General features: G+C 34.3%; 1 pseudogene; it reads left to right on the forward strand.

Moving 5' to 3' along the window:
- The first annotated feature begins 885 nt into the window (after nucleotides 1-885).
- On the forward strand, nucleotides 886-10,704 carry LOC119251523 (tigger transposable element-derived protein 1-like; annotated as a pseudogene).
- Nucleotides 10,705-19,517: the final 8,813 nt, after the last annotated feature.

The raw sequence follows: 19,517 nt of genomic DNA on the forward strand, positions 1-19,517 counted from the left end.
TCTGGAAGCTAGAGAACAAAATGGGCCTAAGTTAAATTACATAGGAAAGTATTCAGAAATGAGTAAATAAATAGTAACAGTTTTTTGTTTTTTTTTGTTTTTTTTTTTTAACATGGGGAAATTTGCCAATTCTTGGTGTGAGCTAATTTGTGGCTTGGCCCAAAACAAAGAGCAGTATCTAAAAGAAGGCAAAACCAATGTGGCCTTTAACAGTCATTTGGGGATAAAGAGACAAAATTGAAAGTTTGAGGTTCACAGATACATAACCATTTCCCACAAAGCACATTTGCTGTATTCTAAGACTGTGTAAGAGACTTAAATCTAAACACTTTTGAAATTCAAAGTGAAATCTATCATAGTCTCATAGTAATTAGGAGACAAAAACCTAAAATAGAAAAAGCAAGAAACAGAAGTCCTAGAGGTTACAATGTATTGACACTGCTCTTGTCTGAGGTTTTGGACAACCTCTGGTTTGGATGAACACACTATCATTCTAGAGAAAAATGATTCACAGGCCACCATGGGTATATGCTACTGTGTGCTCTGATATTCAAGCAAAGGGTCATCTTCACCCCATTTATAGAATATTGAGGCACCACGCCATCATATCCTTGCAATTTTCCAAGTTCTTGACAAAGAAAGCCAGTATACATGTCCAAGCTACTTTGGACTAGATGTGCACAGGCTGAGGAATATGTGTGGTGGTTTCCTCGTATCAGTTACATACTATTCCTACCTGAATAGTCCTCATCTGAATCCATGAAAAAAATAACAATCCAAACTGAGGGATTTTCTAGAAAACATCTGGCATGTATTCTTTAAAAATTCATTTCATGAATTGTTTTGTGGGTCCCAGCCTGTTGACAGTGATGTTCTTGATTGGGGATGTCTGAGGTGCTCACCAAGGCTGGTATGTACTTATAGAGAACTCCATTGGCACTGCCTTTGCCCCTGCCCCTGCCCCAGTCATTGTGGCCAATGATGTAGCTAGAATTCCCTCTGGTTCCTACTATGATTGTAAAATACACCACATCCTGGAGGCATGTGACATGTCCAAGGGCCACACAACAAGGTTATGGATATATAGAGAGGGAAAAGACTTGGACCTGGTCATCTGCCTTTATTAAGGTGCAAGGACGGCTTCCCTAGGGTTTCAAAAGTTTGGTATAATTGGCAAATTTGAAGTATAAGAGTGGGGAATTAGGGCACAGGAAGGGAATAGAATAGTAAGGTCATTCAAGTGGTCAGCTATCTAGCCACTCACTAAAACAACGATAAACAATTGATAATAGCAAGCTACAAGGAAGGGGGTGACAATATCCAGAATTGCTACAATATATTATCTAAAATGTTTTGTTTACAACAAAAAGTGAGACAAACAAAAAGCACAAGGATATTTGACAAGGCAAATTTAAAAATGACTTCAAAATCGACATTATAAATGTGTTCAAAGAACTGAAAGAAAAGGTGCATCTTGAAATATGAAAATGAAAACTATCAGTAAAGGCAAATTTTAAGAACCAAAGGAAATTCTGAAGTTTAAAGATACAAAGACTGAACTTGCTAGTTCTCGTAGATTTGCCTTACCTGAAATTACAAAGGAAGTTCTTTGGGTTGAAAGCTAGTGGCCCTATATATTAATTTAAATTCACACAAAAAACCAGTAATCACTAGTGAAAGTAATTATGTAATTATGAAGACAGGATAAAAGCATATTTTACTGTTCCTTAACTGATTTAAAAAGTAGTTGTGTAAGATAAAATGTAAATGATGCATTATGGGGCTGTAACAAAGAAATACAAATATATATTTGTGTAAATGTAACTGTAACTATATGTAGGTGTAAATATAAACAAGTAAATATATTTGAGTTATTATTTATATATTTAAGTCAATTTCAGTACTTCATTAGAAAATAATCCCTTACATAAAAATACAATGAAGGAGAAATAAACAGCAAAATATGAAACACAAAGAAAACCAAGAGTAAGATGGCAGATATACCTCTAACTATATGAATCATAACATTAAATGTGAATGACTTAAAGAGTCAATTGTCAGATTAAATTTTTAAAAATTAATATATTACAATATACTGTGTGGAACACACACATTAGCTATAAGTATTTGTAGCAAATTGGTAATAATAGTCAAGTGGTGGAAACAAAACGCATATCCTTCAACTGTCAAGAGGAAAAATACTATATTATGTGTCCATACAATGGAATATTATTCAACATAGAAAGGAATGAAGTGCTAATTGGTGCTAAAACATGGATGAATCTTAAAAATCATTATGTTTAGTGCAAGAAGCCAGCCACAAAAGGTCTCATGTCATATGAGCCTATTTATATGAAACATTCAGAATAGGAAAATCTAGGGAGCAAGAAGCAGATTATTGATTGCTTAGGAATGGGGTATAGTGGAGATATAGAGGGATCGTATCTAAATAGCATAGTGTTCTTGTTATATGATAAAAAATAGTTCTCGATTGTGGTAATGATTGCACATGTATGTGAATATACTTTCAGTCTACACTTTAAGAATGAATTACATGGTATGTGAATTATATCCTAACAAAGTTATTTTAAAAAAATAATAGAGGGAATTTCAGAGAAATGAATGAACTAAAATTGAGGAAATTCAAAAATGGACACCACTAAACCACAACTCAGAATACTATTTTAGCCAGAGCTAGGAAATCTTTCGTAATTCCTTTATGAGAAAGAACAAAAAATTAGAACTCCATTGTATAAATACTATTGTGTGCATTTTGATTTGTTATTAAAATTATACAGCTTGATAAATTTCAAGGCACAAAAACAATATACAATAATCCTGAGGCATATTTATGTGTGAATTAAAAGGAGAAGACAACTGGGAGGCCCTAGATTATGCTGAGAAGGAATGTTCTTTCCCAGAATTAAAATTTGCAAGTCTAGGGACTTTTTCCAGAGTGAAACTACTTGTTTTTTCCTCTGCCCACCCACTCATGTCTCCCAAGGGGAAATGGAGTCAATTATTTATTGGTTAGTTATCTGATTGATGATTTGAAGAATTGTGTTTACTCTGCGTGGTCTCCCTGCTTTTCTCTTCAGAAGTGCTTGTCTCACACAGAATGAACTTTCACTGTCCTTCACTTGTTAATTTGGGTGGAGTAGGCTCTGCTTTTGTTAGAAGTTCCAGTTAGGGGAGTGGTAGGAAGCCTTGTAGCCAGATCTAAAGTTGGTGGCTTTTTCATTTCACTTGGTTCTGAACACAGCTAGAGGAGAGAATGTGGCCTATTGGACCCCTTCAAAAACCTAGCAATTAAAAAAAAAAAAAAAACCAAAAAAAAACACAGTTACCTGCTACTCAGTAGCATGAGCCTGCCAGTTTAGTAATTGCACAGGGTCAGAATTTTCTCCATTAATACCAGAAAGACAATATGAGACCTTATTACAATCAACAAAGAAATAATCAAATCAGCATTTCTCTCTCTAAAGGAAATAAGGAGAGAGAGCATGATCAGGAAAAGGGATATTGGGGCTTTCAACTGTACTTACATCATATAATTCATTAAGCTCACTACAGCTGATGGCAGTATTTATTGTGCCTTTCTAATATATTTTTGCTTATAAGAAATAATGTCCTAATGTTTTTGAAAAGGAAGGAAATGGTATATCTGAACTTGTGGTATGGATCTTTATAACAAAAGGGGAAAACTGGAGGACTTTAATATATTTAAAACTTCATTTTAATTAAAAATTTCTGCTTACAAGTTTGCTAAAAGAAATATTTCATAAACCTATACTGCAGCAAGCCACTGTCTGCAAATGCTTAAAAGTGGTATATTTCTATGTAAACATTTACAGAAACTATTGAGCAGAAAAGAATCTTAAGCCCACGTAGTGACAATGTCCCAGTTTTGTGTTTTGAAACTAAACCAAAACTTCTGTATTTACTTTACTTGAAGCTTCATATATTGTCAGATGCAACAAATTAGAAAGCACTTTTAAATAATTACCAATTAGTATGTTAAAGATTATTTTTCATTATGAGAAAGCTTGCAGAGAATATTCATGTATATTTGCTTAAACACAAGTAGAATTATCCAGCCACAAAGGAGATAGAAAGAAACAATAAAAACCATATTCTACTGCCAACATTTTGTCTAACTTCGTGCTTCTCAAACTGTCTTCAGTAAAGACGGGTTGTTGAAGTTTAAACATTTTTAAAATTTTCATGTGAAATATTTGTTTACATTATCAATTTATTATTTTACTTTTAAAAGTGCAGTTTAAATGAGTACCTCAAAAATAAAAATCAAATAGAAAATGTAAATGTATAATAAGCTCCAATCCGTCTTTATTAGATTCAACAGGCACAAAATTATTCCATCAAATTGTATAAACATTTCTACATATTACTCTCACTTTCTGTGCTTATCTCATGGATAGTTAAAACTCTGGGCCATCACTGGCCTCTGGACCACTCTGAGTATCACTGACCTAAGGAACTTTTGAATTTGCTTTATTCCTACATTGATTTTCTCCTTGATGGTAACATGCAAATCTTCCTACTCTAGAATCTAATCTTTGACCTTCATATTTCCTCCTTTAAAGTATTTCAGTTTGATTTTCCTTTCCTGGTTTGATGTTAACAACATGGGCTTGAAATGAGTGTGTCCATTTACATGTGGATTTTCTTATAATACCTAGGAATGTTAATACCTAAGGTATTGATAAATATAGTATAGGACTGTAAATGTATTGTCATTTATGATTTTCTTAATAATTTCTCTAGCTTGCTTACTTGTAAGAAAACAATATATTTTGCATATAACATGTAAAATATGTGTTCGCTGCCTTTATAAGTAAGACTTCAGGTCAAAAATAGCTAAGTTTTGGGGGAGTCAAAAATTATATGTGGATTTTTGACTGTGCAGGAATTGGTGTCCCTAACCTGTACATTATTGAAGGCTCATCTTCAGTACTTGAGTTCTAGTTTGTACCAGGAATTATGGATCTACTCATGAGAACCCCTGGTCACAGTCCTCAGGATGCTATCTTTGTACTAGGAAAGTACTTGTGAGCAAATAGTTGCTTAAAAGGGGAATAACTTGACAAGGGAGAAAGAGGGACCACTTGGACAGGGTTAACACGCATGGTTAGACTTACTAATCTACATAATTCTAGAACAAAAGGTTACCACATTTTTTGAAAGAAATGAATTATGTTTATTTTAAATACAATCCTTAAAATGAAACTGTCTTTTCAAAATGACATTTTTAATTTTATGAGTCTGAAATGAATTATTTCTTAAAAATAATTGTAGTTAACTTAGTTTATAGAGCCAAAAACAATAATTTAATTATCAAAAACATCTCAGCGCAAAGGATTTTTAAATAAGATTATAAACTGGATTTATACTCCTGCATACTGAATTTTTTTTCTTAGTAATTTTTTTAGAGATAAGTCAATATCTGTAATTGCAGTGGTTTCAGTAACATAGCCTTCCTGAGTCAATTAATTATTCCAATTAAATTAAAAATATCTCTGTCGTTGTTAACAATTTAAATGATTAAACATTACCAATATTTGTTTCTTTTTATTTTTATGTTTCAGTTTAGTTTGCTGGTCTTAAATTTTTGGCAATTCTTTTCATTCTGTGAAATTATCTAATAGACAAAAATATCAACTCTAAACTTTCACTCATTTATGCTGATCTGGAACACAGGTTGATTTTATCCAGATATAAAGCAAACATCTTGTATTATTCAATTATACCAATATGTAATATTTCACAAATGTGGCCAATCTTAATTTTTATTAAATTATTCCTGCTCTTACACTCTTCTTGAAAAAGCAGCAAAATGTCAAAAAAATTTGTGACCGATAAAAAACAAGAATATTATCTCTCCAGAAGTGTCCCTCATTTTACTACTCTTCACTTTATTGTACTTCACAGATACTATATCTTTTCAAATTAAAGGTTTGGGGTAACCCAATGTCTGGCAATTCTGTTAGCACTATTTCTCTATCAGAATGTGTTCGCTTTGCTTCTTTGTCATGTTTTGGTAATTCTTGCAATATTTTATTTTATTTTAAAATATTTATTTATTTATGCATACAAGTGCTGGGGTACTGGTCAGAGATGCGGGGTGGGGGTGAAAGGATTCACCAGAGACAAGTGGGGAACAGAACAGGCAGTTTGACCGAAGTATACTGCCGAGGGGAGCAGCAGGTGAGCCAGGAGAGGTCAGCAGGCGAGCCAGGAGAGGTCTGCTGCGCCATGTGGGTCACTCCCCGGCTGGCCAGGGATCAAACGGGTGCTGCAGAGGCTGTGGATTGCCTCATAGTGCAGCGCCCAACCGCTTGTGCCACCAGGAAGGCCCCGATTTGCAATATTTTAAATGTTACTATTCTTGTATCGGTCATGGTGATCTGTGATCAATGATCCTTGATGTTACTATAGTAATTGCGTGGGGAGTCCACAACCCTTGCCCTGTATAAGAAGGCAAATTTAGTTGATAAATGTGTTTTCTGACAGAACCACTGATAGGCTGTCCCTCTTGTCTCTTTCCTTTTCCTGGAGCCTCCCTACTCCCTGAGACATAAAATAATGAACTTATGCCAATAAATAGCCCTACAATGTCCTTTAAGTTTTCAGGAGAAAGATTCATACATCTCTCACTTTAAATGGAAAACTAGAAATGATAAGCTTAGTGAGAAAGGCATGTTGAAAGTTCAGATAGGTTAAAACTAAAATTCCTGCTCCAAAATGTTAGTCAAGGTATAAATGCAAAGGAAAAGTTCTTGAAGATGATGAAAGATCTATTCCAATGAACATATGAATGATAAAATGTGAAACAGCCTTATTGTTGATATGGAGAAAATAGTATCTGGATAGAAGATCAAACTAGTCACAACATTCCCTTAAACCAAAGTCTAACCCGAAGTAAAGTCCTAACCCTCTAGAAGTCTGTGAAAACTGTGAGAGATGAGGGAGCTGAAGAAGAAACTCTTGAAGAAAACAGAGGTTGGTTCACAAGGTTTAAGGCAAGAAGGCGTATGTATAACATAAAAATGCAAGATAAAGCATCAAGTGCTGATGTAGTAGCTGCACATTATTCAGAAGCTCTTGTTAAGATAATTGGTGAGGGTGGCAGCACCAAACAGATTTCCAACATAGATGAAACAGCTTTCTCTTGGAAGATGATGCTGTCTCGAAATTTCATACTTAGAAAGAAGTCAATGCCTGACTTCAGACCTTCAAAGGACAGGCTGACTGTCTTGTTAGGGGTGAATGCAACTGGTGACTTCAAGTTGAAGATAGTGTTCACTTACCATATGGAAAATCCTATAATCCTTAGGAATATTCTTAATTAACTCTTCCTTTGCTTTATAAATTAATCAAGACAGCCTCGGTGACAGCTCATCTGTTCACAACATAGTTTGCTGAATATTTGAAGCCCATTGTTGATAACTACTGCTCAGCAAAAACGATTCCTTTCAAAATATTTCTGCTCACCCAAGTGCACCTGGTCACCCAAGAGTTCTGATGGAGATGTGCAAAGAGATCAATGCTGTTTTCATGCTTCCCAACACAGCATCCTATGGACCAAGGAATCATTTTGACTTTCAAATCTTATTATTTAAAACATGTTTCATAAGGCAACAGTTGCAATATCTATAGATAGTGATTCCTTTGATGGATCTGGGCAAATATTAATTGAAAATCTTCAGAAAGGATTCATAGTTTTAGATGCAATTAATAACATTTGTGACTCAAGGGAGGTCAAAATATCAGCATGAATTTGAGTTTGGAAGAAATTGATTCCAACCCTCGAAGATTATTTTGAGGGGTTCAAACTTTAGTGGAGAAATTAATTGCAAATTTGGTAGAAATGGCAAGAGAACTATAACTAGAAGTGAATTGGAAGTGGAGCCTGAAGTTGTGACTGAATTGCTACAGTACTGTGAAAAAAATTGAGCTGATCAGGACTTGCTTCTTATAGATAAGCAAAGAAAGTGGTTTCTTGAGACGAAATCTTCTCCTAGTGAAGATACTATGAACACTGTGGAAATGACAGCAAAAGACTTACATTATTACACAAATGTAGATGACAAAGCAACAGCAGGGTTTGAAGGAGTTGATCCCAATTTTGAAAGCAGTTTACAGTGGGCAAAATGCTATCAAATAGCATTGCATACCACAGAGAAATCTTTCATGAAAGGAAAAGTCAGTTGATATATCAAATTTCATTGTTGTCTTATTTGAAAAAATTGTCACAGCCACTCCAATCTTCAGCAAACAGCAACCTGATCAGTCAGCAGTCATCAACATTGAGGCAGGACCTCTACCAGAAGAGAGATTATGATTTGCTGAAATCTCAGGTGAGGTTAGCACATTTTCTTTTTTAGCAAGAAAACTTTAAATTAAGACGTAAACATTTTTCAGATATAATGCTATATTGCACATTTAATAGGTTACAGGCTATTTTATATGTACTGGGAAGCAAAAAAAAAAAAAAGGCCTGTGGGTTATTGTGATATGCATGTGCTTTATTGTGATGGTCTGGAACCAAACCTGTGTTACCTTGGAGGTGTGCCTGTATCACGTGAGAAGTCATCAATAAATGATAGTACAAGTGGACAAAATTATTTTTTTTTCTGTAGTTGAAAATGACCATCTTGGAAAAATTACTAGTTCTTTTTGAACCAGGCACATAAGCAAGAACATGCAGCATAGAATGATGAAAGCAGGAATTCTAATAGCTTCACTATCTTGGCCGCATTGAAGGACCTGTGTGCCATTCTATTCCCTATTCAGAAAAATACATAAAAATATACTCTTCAAAAAGTTAGTGATGAATTTCTGTGATGAATTCCTCTCATTCAATAAGAAGCAAAAGGTACATCTCTATGACCATGCATGTTTCACCTATATTTGTAAAACATACACATTTATAAATCAAGTTTCTGAATTGTTTCAAAATTCTAAGTTCACATAAATGCGAGCTGAGTTTTGAAAAAGTAATCATTTAAAAATCAAACTTTCTTTTAATGGTTATAGTGTGATGTTGGGTTGCTAGAGAGTTATTGTTTGATACTCAATAAGTCTGGAAAAATAAAGCTTAGTTTTGTAGCAGTGGTTTTAGAGTGGAGACCACCAAAAACAGTCCATAGAATCTACTTCTTCACTTCCATTCATATTGAAAAAATCATTCGGACCATCTACCAGTCCATGAATTTAATTTTTTCTGTTGTGTTCTGGACATACAGACCTGAGAGTACTTAACCTTATGGATATTTTATTAACATTGAGATAGTTCTTTTAACAGATCTATCTTATTCAGTGTACTGACAAAGAGTAATGTGAAAAAATGTGAAAACAGTGGAAAGTTGCCACACGTGAGGAAATATACTTTCTATCATCAAATTGCTATGAAATTGCTTATTACATAAGAAGGACTCACAAATTAACTAGTGAAAAGAGTTTACTTCTACATTACAAGGTCAAAACATTTATTTTAAGCTATCATTGGTCTTTATCAAAGTGGGATATATTAAAGCAATAAAATATGTTTAAAAACTCAGCTTGTCGATAGGGAATTAAATCTTCGAGTTAATTTTTAACTACTTTTTTAACATCTCTCTTCCCATTTTGCATTCACTTCCCCCCCCCCACTCACATTTTGTTTAGGTAAAGTAGGTTTATACCATTCTGTCTGCTTTGAGGGTTATAGGTTTAAACCTCTGCAAATGTGTATTTTCAACACACTGATTACCATCAGTGCCCCCAAAATCCTCCACCATGTTCCATTGGGCTCCTTCCTTCCCCCCCTTCCCCCCTTTCCATTCCACCACCTTCCCTTTGGTTTTCACCTCTAATCTCTTTTGCAAGTATTTCACATGTCTACCTCCTTCATTGTTTTCATCCATCTCTCTAGTCTCGTTTGCCCAAGTATATAACCTTTCACTAATACAGGTTATGTTTCAGTTTCTTGAACTACATCACTCTAAGCCATCCTGCAGACCCAGTAGATGCTATACAAACAGCTTGTGTTGATCTAGTCAATGGGTCTGCCAATACACTCCGGGGCTTACTCCATGTGCCTCCAGAAGAGCACACGGTGGCCTGACTGACTGATTCACAGTGAGTAGCACTGGCTCTTCTAGGAATAGTGCATCAGTGCCTACATACGCTCACAGCTTAAAGGAGAAGCAAACAAGAGCCTGGAGAAAGTTGGGGCCAGAACCATCACAATGCCATGGGTAGCCAACGCCATAGGCACATCTGGTAAGCAATTGTAGCCCATGAACCCTGTAAAATTGTAAACGTGCCTGTTGAGCATAAGGGCTCTTTATATCTGACATTGTATTGACCAGGCTCTTCTATCCTCTCTAGAGAGGGCCTTCACCCTGCTCTGTAAACAGAGAAGGAAGTCGGAGGCCTGATTTTGCATGCAGGCGGTCAGCAGCTCACCCTGAACTTGCTTCAGCCGGAGCACACTCAGGCGTCATGGTCAGTGGAGATCTTGGAGCTTCAAAGGTGAGTCCACTGCTCAAAGGGAGACATTTCGATGACCCAGGATTCCTGGCAGATTTTATTTCAGTTGCTGGAAGGTTCTCAAAAAAGCTCAAAAGCCCTCCAGCTGCCTGGAGAGTCTGTGAAATGCATGCAGTGGGTCTCCCAGACAAAGCTTTAGAAAGCTGCTAGCACCACAGATCCAACCCAGCCTCTGCATCTTGATTTCACTAGAACAGATGTTATCTGCAAGCAATTAACATACTTGTCATCGCCAGTGAAATAGATACAGAATTCTTCAGGGTTTTTTTTTTTTTTTTTTAACTAATGTACCCTAAAGAAAAGTGTTTGAGCATAAAACAAAATGTTCACATTAGTATTAAAATAATATTCATTGGAGCAATTTGTATGTGCCATTTCTTCAGGTTTTTCCAATTTTGGACTAAGATATTGTAATTATTTTTAGCAAACTGTTAAGGAATAAATGTCACAAGCAGTGCAAATATTTGCCATTGCTCCCTATTCGATTTAAATAATATCTATTTGTGATCTTTTTGTATCTTCATGTATTAACTGACATAATTTGCTCTTTGTTATATTTCCTCTATATTTATGCTTTCAAAATTACTTGATTCTATAGATTTTGAATGAAAATAGTAGGATATAATTATAATACATATGTCAAAGAATAAAATATTGATTGAAATATCCTCAAGGTTGGTACAAATGAACTTTAACAAGTGTCAATGTGTGAATGTCCTAGGTGATAAATACTGCAGAAATTGTAAACTCTTGAGTTGTTCTAAAAAAAAGTCCAAACTGTATAATACCTATATAAATAATTATACTTTTGACATCAGATCATATCCTTATAGGCTAACTTAGTAACACATGATGATTCTGAATTTTGTACCCTTATTAAATTCACACTTTCACTTCACATTCATATACTCACAAATATTTCTGCAGATTATATACTTTTTTCTATTATATTTTTTAAATCAAGAAAAATCTTGCCAAGTTTTAAGTCAATGTTTCTACAATGATGACAATTTAATTGATTTGAAAATATAAGTTTGAATCATGCAAGCAAATACTATGACTATTTCTTTCATTATGAATAGAAGTACTTGGAGTATTTGAAGTTTGAAAAACATTTACTGCAACTGGAAGGCAGATATGGGAGAGTAAAAGATCACATACTCTAGATTTTTCAAGTAGATCTACAACTTAACTAATTGATGATCCTGCTAAATGGCTTAACATTTTTTATATAGAAAATGATGACCTTTTTAACTAATCCATTGTGAGTTGATAAATAATTTATATGAAAACATTTCATAAAGTATTGCACATTATGCAAATAAAAAGAACATTTTAATCAGACTATTCCACATTGTATAGACTCAATAAACAACTTATGAAAAGTATTGCCAACTTTATTAAGTGATTGGTTGTCTATGTGTCATTGATAATCCTTCTTGTATCAGATGGAAGCCCAGGTTGCTCACACTTTTCCCCCCATCTCTTTCTCTGCCCTCCTACAAGGTCTCATGTCCTTCCAGGTCCTGCTCAAGTCTTGCATTCAATGTTTGTGCAATAGTTAAATCCTTTATTTTTTTTTTGTTTATGGAAAGAAAAAGTTTATTATTTTTAAAATATTTATTCATTTATCCATATAAGAACCAGGGTACAGGCCAGATGCACAGGAGTATGAGAGGATTCACCAGAGACAGAGGGGGAGTAGACCAGGCAGGCAGATGAACTACATTGCTGAGGGGGAGCAGCAGGCACGACATGAGAGGTCTGCTGTGCCGGAAAGAAAAAGTTTATTAAGGAGAAAAAAGGAACAGAAATAAAATGGGACTCCCAGGCCATCAGAGCCAGGCCAGGGGAGGGGCAAGGAAACCAAAAGTTAAATCCTTTAGTTTGTAATCTCCATAGTCATCATTAGGGACATTACTGCCTAAAGCAAGACTGCCTTATATTCTAAGATCTTTTACTTTTTCACTGATTTCATAATAAATACCTTTTTCTTTTTAGTTATATCAGAATTTCACATTCTTCTTCATAGGTTTAGCACCTATTAAACCACCCCATAAGAAATTATTACTTAAAAATTTACTAATATTAATGATATTGAATGTTTAAAATCAACACCTGGATATTACAGGTGAGTTTTTGTCCACATGCAACAGAAGTTCTAATAACCTTGTATAGCCCTCTTCTTGTCCAATGCTTTAGCAAGAAAGACAAAACCTTGAGATTACTATACATATTTTTGTATTTTGTAATTTAACCATTAAAATATTTTCCTGGCCTTCATTGTAATGACAACTTGTGATTATTTATGATTTTTTTTTATATTCAGTAAATATTTGCTAAAAACTTCTACATCCAAACATCAGTCTAAGTATATTGAATATTGCAATGGATAAGCTAGGGCAAATATTCCCTGCTTCTTGGAGCCTAATTTTAGATGGCTGAACATCTAGTGAAAACAACAAGCAGGTAAATAGAGACGAACAGAAGGAGGGCACTTTAGGTGGAGTTTGAATGTGACAGTATAAATTGTAGTGTAAAGGATGAGAAGAAGCTTGTCTGACCAAGGCAGAAAAGGACTTGACCTATTTTAACAGTTTTCAAGTGACAGTGAGGGTGAATTAGTGAGGGAAAAGGAAAAGTCATGGAATAATGTAGAGAGATAATAATAATAATAGTGATACTATTGACCAACATCTGTTGTATGCTTTCTATTGTCAGATACAATGCATAGATTATTTCACCTAATCATCACAAAAGTTCTAGGAGATAAAATATTATCAACATTTTATGGATGAAACTGATGCTCAAAGAGGTTAAATAGGTAGGGTTCCAGTCACCAAATTAATTAAGAAAGGCAGTATATACTTCAACTTTATTTTAATACAATGAGAAGCCATTGAAAGATTTTTTTAGTTAACACAGTAATATGATTCATTTCTGTTAATATAAAACTTTACCTTGAATGACAAATAAAGGTTAACTTCCTTCTCTTTATTTCTGTGTTTGTGTCCTATATCTAATTTTATATCCATTAGACTCTGAGTCCCTTTGGGAGAACAAAGGCTGTCAGTCTCGTTTATTACTTTATATGCAGTGCTTAGCAAGGCGTTTAGCATATTTTGGATGCTTAATTAATTTTGAATGGATGGTTGTACTTGACACTTGTTAATTTTCACTTGCCTATATTCTGGGTTTGTATTTCTGGTTGTAAAAGTTACATAGACTCATTTTTTGAGTCCTATAAGTTTGTTCCAGGTTCTCCTTACTCTTCCTAAGATTTTGATGAGTGTGCAGTTCTATCCAGTTAACAAGTGTATATTGTTCCTTTTTGGCTGAACTACAATGACTATGCCAAGTCCCACAGTGACTGGTGGAACTGGAGTAGAGTCACAGGGATCAAAGAGGTGAAAGTGATAAGAACCATTAAGTTTCTATGGCAGCCCAGAAAAGTTGTGTCCTTATATCTTAAAGACTACAAAGGCCCATTTTTTTCAAGGATCCCATTCAGTTTTGTCTTGCCCATGAGGCTATGTGTTTGGTTGTTTTGTTCCCCCAATGAGCCTATAATTCTTAAATATTAACAGTTACTGTATCCATGTTGCTTGATATAATGGGCTGAGTGAGATGATAAAGTAGAAGTAAAGCTCATAATTTGTAATGAAATCTTCTTTGGTTTATAGAATTACATTCACCTTAAAAAAAGTAAAGGTAAAAATTCCAGACTTTTTCTCGTTATAGCTTCACTGTAAATTTTTAAAACCTTAATTATTTTTTTATTTGTGAAAAATAATATTGGTCCTAGTAATTACTCAACATTAATAAGACCAGATAACTTTTGCTCTTATAACAAATTAACCCCAAATCTCAGTGCTTTATCACATACTCATACAGGGCTCTAGTCTGCTTAGTATTGCAGCTTTACAGAGACTCCCCATTTTGTAGCAGCATCTTCTGAAACACTTAACATCCTTGATTGTTGGGAAAGAGAGAATCATCAATGGCATTTTTAGCTCTTCAGTTTATAAGTGTACATATACCTTGCACTCTTATTTCATTAACCAGGACTGGTCACATGTTGATCAGGTCACGGAAGCTAAGAAAAATGGAGAACTACATGGAGGCTAAGAACTATGGAGAAACAGATGAAATTCTATTATATATTAGGTATTCTGCAATGCTCAAACATACTACTTTCAGAAGTGTAGCAAGCCTGAAGTGCTAAGTTGATAGAGAGAAATCATCTTACTCTTTCATGTCTTTACTTTCAGTTTTTCTTCTGCTTTTCTTTTGAGTCAGTGTACACTGATAATTATACAGCCGCTGGAAACACCAGATGTATTTCCATAGTTCCCCTTCATGTAGAATATTAAATAAACAGATGTCATTTCTAATTAAGAATTTTCATTTCTTCCTATCTAATATAAAATGTATCATTTCCAAATTAGAGATTTTTTTCTGTTTATGTTTCTCATGGTCTTATTGCTGGGCTCTCTAAGAAGGACAGGCTTAGAATAATTGCTTCTCCCAAGGGTACTGTTTATATGCTGATTGATTTGAAACAAACTTGAAGAAATCTGAAAGCATCTTCCAGTTTTTTAAATAAGATTCAGTTGTGCTCTGTATTTCAATGATATACTGTGTTGGCATAGTATCTATTCAGTGTCATCATTATTGTAATATCGAAGGTTCAGGCAAATGTTCAATTGTGTTTTCACTTATTTTGGGAAATTGGATTACATCAATAAATTTACCAGGGAAAAGAATATGGTTCAAATATTTTTAAAGTATTTTCCAAATATGGTTATAGAATCAAATTGAACATCACTGTAAAATTCTTTGGGAGATGTTGGAAAACCATCTGTAGTGTATTGTCAAAGGAATTATTGTATCAGTTGAGAGGTTAAGCTGGAGGATTTCTGAATTTTCTTAGAGGTTTTATTCATCTCTATTTTTTTTTTCAGGGAATGACAAGTTACCAAGTTTTTTTCCTGTTTTTCCAGTCATGGAGCATTTTCTCCCACTTTTAAAAGAAAAATTTGCAAGCATATCACCATGATTTTTGAGTTAATCTTTAAAGGAGACTATACTTTTGATTTCAGCTACTTAGTAGAGTAGATACTCTGAAGTCCCTTCCAATTAATATGAAACTAGAGACTGAATTAATTATAAGAAAAAAATTTTAACTATGACTTTTTTCACCAAAAGATAAAAGTTAGCCAGGGAAAAAGGGAAAGGAAGCAATAAGAATTAAGATGCTAAAATTTGAATCAGTAGCTAATTATACCATGTTGGTAGATTGTCTGACTAAGTATCTTGAAAAATCAATTCAGTTATCCTCTGTATTTCACATGATATACTGTGCTGGCACTCTGATACATGTGGTCAATGCAATTATGACAAAATCCATGCTGGGCTTTTGTTGTTGTTCATTTCTTAAAGAATTTGACATACAGAATTGAAAATTTATGAAAACATTCAAGGGTCCCAAAACAGTCCAGTAAGTGCTGGAGGGATCACTTAACCAGAACCTAAAATTTATTGTCATGAGTTGGGACAGGGTTAAAAAAATAACCAATAAAAAAAGTATAAAGAGCCCAGAAATAGATCCATTAGTAGATGGAAAAGAATATGTGTAAGAATCAGCCTTGCAAATGATGGGGGAAAGGAATTCTGACATACCTGTGTTTGACCAGCTGATTTTCCATATGAAAATGATTAAATTGGAATACTACCTCAGACCATGCACAAATATCAATTTTCTGGTTGACTGAAAAGATAATTTAAAAATTTTCAACTTAAATATGAGAAACTATCTTTATAACATCATGATAGGATAACATTTCCTATGCAAAGTGTAAAATTTGCTAACTACAAAGAAAAAATGGATATGTAAGACCATAGTAAATTTATGATCCTTGGTTTATAACCATTAAAAAAAGTAAAAATGACAGTGTATAAAAATATAATTATAGTACACACTGCCAGTATAGAGTATTACCTAAAGTATAAAAAATCTCCAAAAAAATTTTTTAAAGCATACATTTTTAAAATTGGCAAAAATATACAACTTCACAAAAGAGGTAACATATATAACCAGTAAACATAGGGAAACTTATTGAACTTATTGGTTATGAGTAGTAACTCGGGCAATAAAAATGAAACCCAGTGTTAGATACCAATGAGAAGCAATGGGGAGCTTTAAATTAGTTCAGAAATGAAGATGCATATAACTACTGTGGAAAACACTCGGGGGTTATGTAATGAAGCTGAGCATTGGTATGCCTTACAACCAAGGAATTCCTCTCCTAAGTATTATATGGGTTCTATCAAAGAAACAGTACCTGCAGGGAAAATTAGACACCCAAACCCACCCCACTCCCAAACACACACACACACACACACACACACACATACACTTTTTTTGTTTTTTATGTATAGGCTTATGTGACTATGGGGGCTGACTAGGCAAGTTCAAAATCCATAAGGCAGTCCATCAGATAGGGTAAGCTGGAAATTTGGGGGCAGGAGTTGGAGCTGCAGTTTACCTGTGAAATTTCTTCTTCCTCAGGAAAACCTCAATTTTGTTCTTGAGGTCTTTCAAATAATTGGATTTGGCCCACCTAGATTATTGAGGAGAATCTTCTTTATTAATCACAAAATATTTTACAGCAATACCTAGATTATTGTCTAATAATAAGGGGCTTGAAACTAGACAGGTAATACATAAACGACTGTCACATGTACAGTAACATGTGTACCAGAAAATCTATGGAAACATTGTTATTGACTGATACCAAATATGAGCTATGCACATAATGGAATAATAAGCAATCATGAAAATGAACTCAGCTATCCACAATAACTTGGAGGAAGCTTAAAATATAATTTGGATGAATATCAACTTCAGTGGGCTACATTCACCATATTGTTTTTGTAAAGAGCCAAAACAAGAGATTTATTAGTTTAAAACATATGCGAAAAGAACTAAATATAAAAAGTAGGGGAATAATATGTTGAGAATCTTGCCTACTGAGGGGGTTTTATACTAGAGATTGATAGATTTAATGGTATGAGATTTTCTACATCTTATGTGGTAGTTTTCACAGTTCTTTTCTTTGTTTTATAAAATGCTTTATAGCTTACATGTTACCTATATTCTCTATCATATTTTACGTAACAGAAATGTTGAGCATTAACTTACATTATTTATTAATTGGCATCATTTTTAGATATTGTGGTGTTAGATGCCTGATTTAGCCAGCTAAGCAGGATTTACTGGGTCACAGACCTTGAAAAGATATCCTGGCATGAATAATTTTGATTCATGAAAATAACAGATACTTCCATAACTCCTGGGTCCTTTCTCAGGATTCCTTAGCTTCACTCTTCATCTGTCCTGTTAGCTTTCCTCTCTAATTTGCAGTAAACTCTGACTCTGGGCTGGGCTTTACCTAGAATTCGTGTCAGAAAAAAACCTGTTTCTAAGGATTTTGGCATCAAACTGCTGGGAGGATCTGAAATGTCTTGGTTGGGAAACAAGCAACAGAACAGGTATTCATTTTGGACTATCTGAGTAATTTTTGATTTGACCACTGATGTTTAGAGAAGGTGTTGAACAAAATGATTCTGGTTTTACACTATTTATTCCATTATTTTTTAAATCATAATCTTAACAAGCATTATGCCAATAAAAAATACTATAAAAAGGTACAATGGACTATGGTGATGAACTATGGTTGCTTTGGTGATAGGAGAACTACAGTGATCACAACTGAAGGGACAAATTCTATACTGTCAAAAAATTAACAAGGATATAAGGGAAGGGTACCTTATTAAAAAAATGTTGACTTAAAAAATACCATAAAATAGCACATTTGGGCCTCCCTGGTGGTGCAAGGGGTTAAGTCTCAGCACTATGAAGCTATCAGCAGCCACTGCAGCACGAGTTCTATCCCTGGCCAGGGAGGTGACCCTCAGGGTGCAGCAGACTTCTGTCTCTCCTGCTGCTCCCCTCAGCAGTGTATTTCAGTCAGTCTGCCTATTCTACTCCCCACTCTGTCTCTGTTGAATCCTCTCACCCACTCCCTGGCACCTCTGGCCTATATCCCAGCTCTTGTATGCATAAATAAAATAAATCTTTAAAAAATATATATCACTTTCAAGCTACAGGAGAAGTAGTTCCTATCCCTAGTTCTATCCCAGCTTAGGGGCTTAAGTTCTTGATGAGTATTTTATTTTGGCTTGTTTTTGATTCTAGTATTAACCCATGTGCTAGACATTTACACTGTTGGTGTTCCACTCAGTCTGTCTCATTTCTTTTTTATTTTAATGTTTTAAATATGTTTTTATTTGATAAATCTGACATGTTACTCTTTTGTAAGTTTAAGGTGTATAGGATCGCTTTGTTGTATTTAATTAGTGTGTGATTGCCATTGAAACAATATTTATCAATATTTCAATATTTCTGCTCTTTTACTTTAATCCTGATACTGAGAATACCAAGGGACTTTACTTGTTTTGTCTCTCAAGATAGGGAAACAATAAATATACAGAAAGGATTATAATATATGTTTTGATTGAAATATATGTAATTAGTTTTTTCCCTTTTTGTTTTACTATTTGCCTCATCCTTGATATTTTTCTGGTAGATGTTTGCATTGGAAAAAAATGTCCACTTTCACTAATATGTTCTGTTCAGTTCATATCTTTACTTAAATTGCTATTTATGTATACTAAATAATAAAAATAGAAAACAACAGTAACAAAAACTTTTCTTACTGTATTTTCTAAATGGGTCTGCTGCTTACGAGACTCAATTTCTTCTGACCCCACTCCCCCCATGTCCTGTTCTTCTGAATGTTTTCAACTTGTAGTATCCCAAGGAGTTTAGCGAAAAGTAACCAGCTTTATTTACCAAACAATTCTTGGTGCGAGGTGGTCCAAAGCACTGAACATTCTGG

This window comes from Talpa occidentalis, unplaced genomic scaffold, assembly GCF_014898055.3.
Source record: "Talpa occidentalis isolate TD23 unplaced genomic scaffold, MPIMG_talOcc4v2.1 talOcc4.2, whole genome shotgun sequence".
NCBI classification, from domain to species: domain Eukaryota; kingdom Metazoa; phylum Chordata; class Mammalia; order Eulipotyphla; family Talpidae; genus Talpa; species Talpa occidentalis.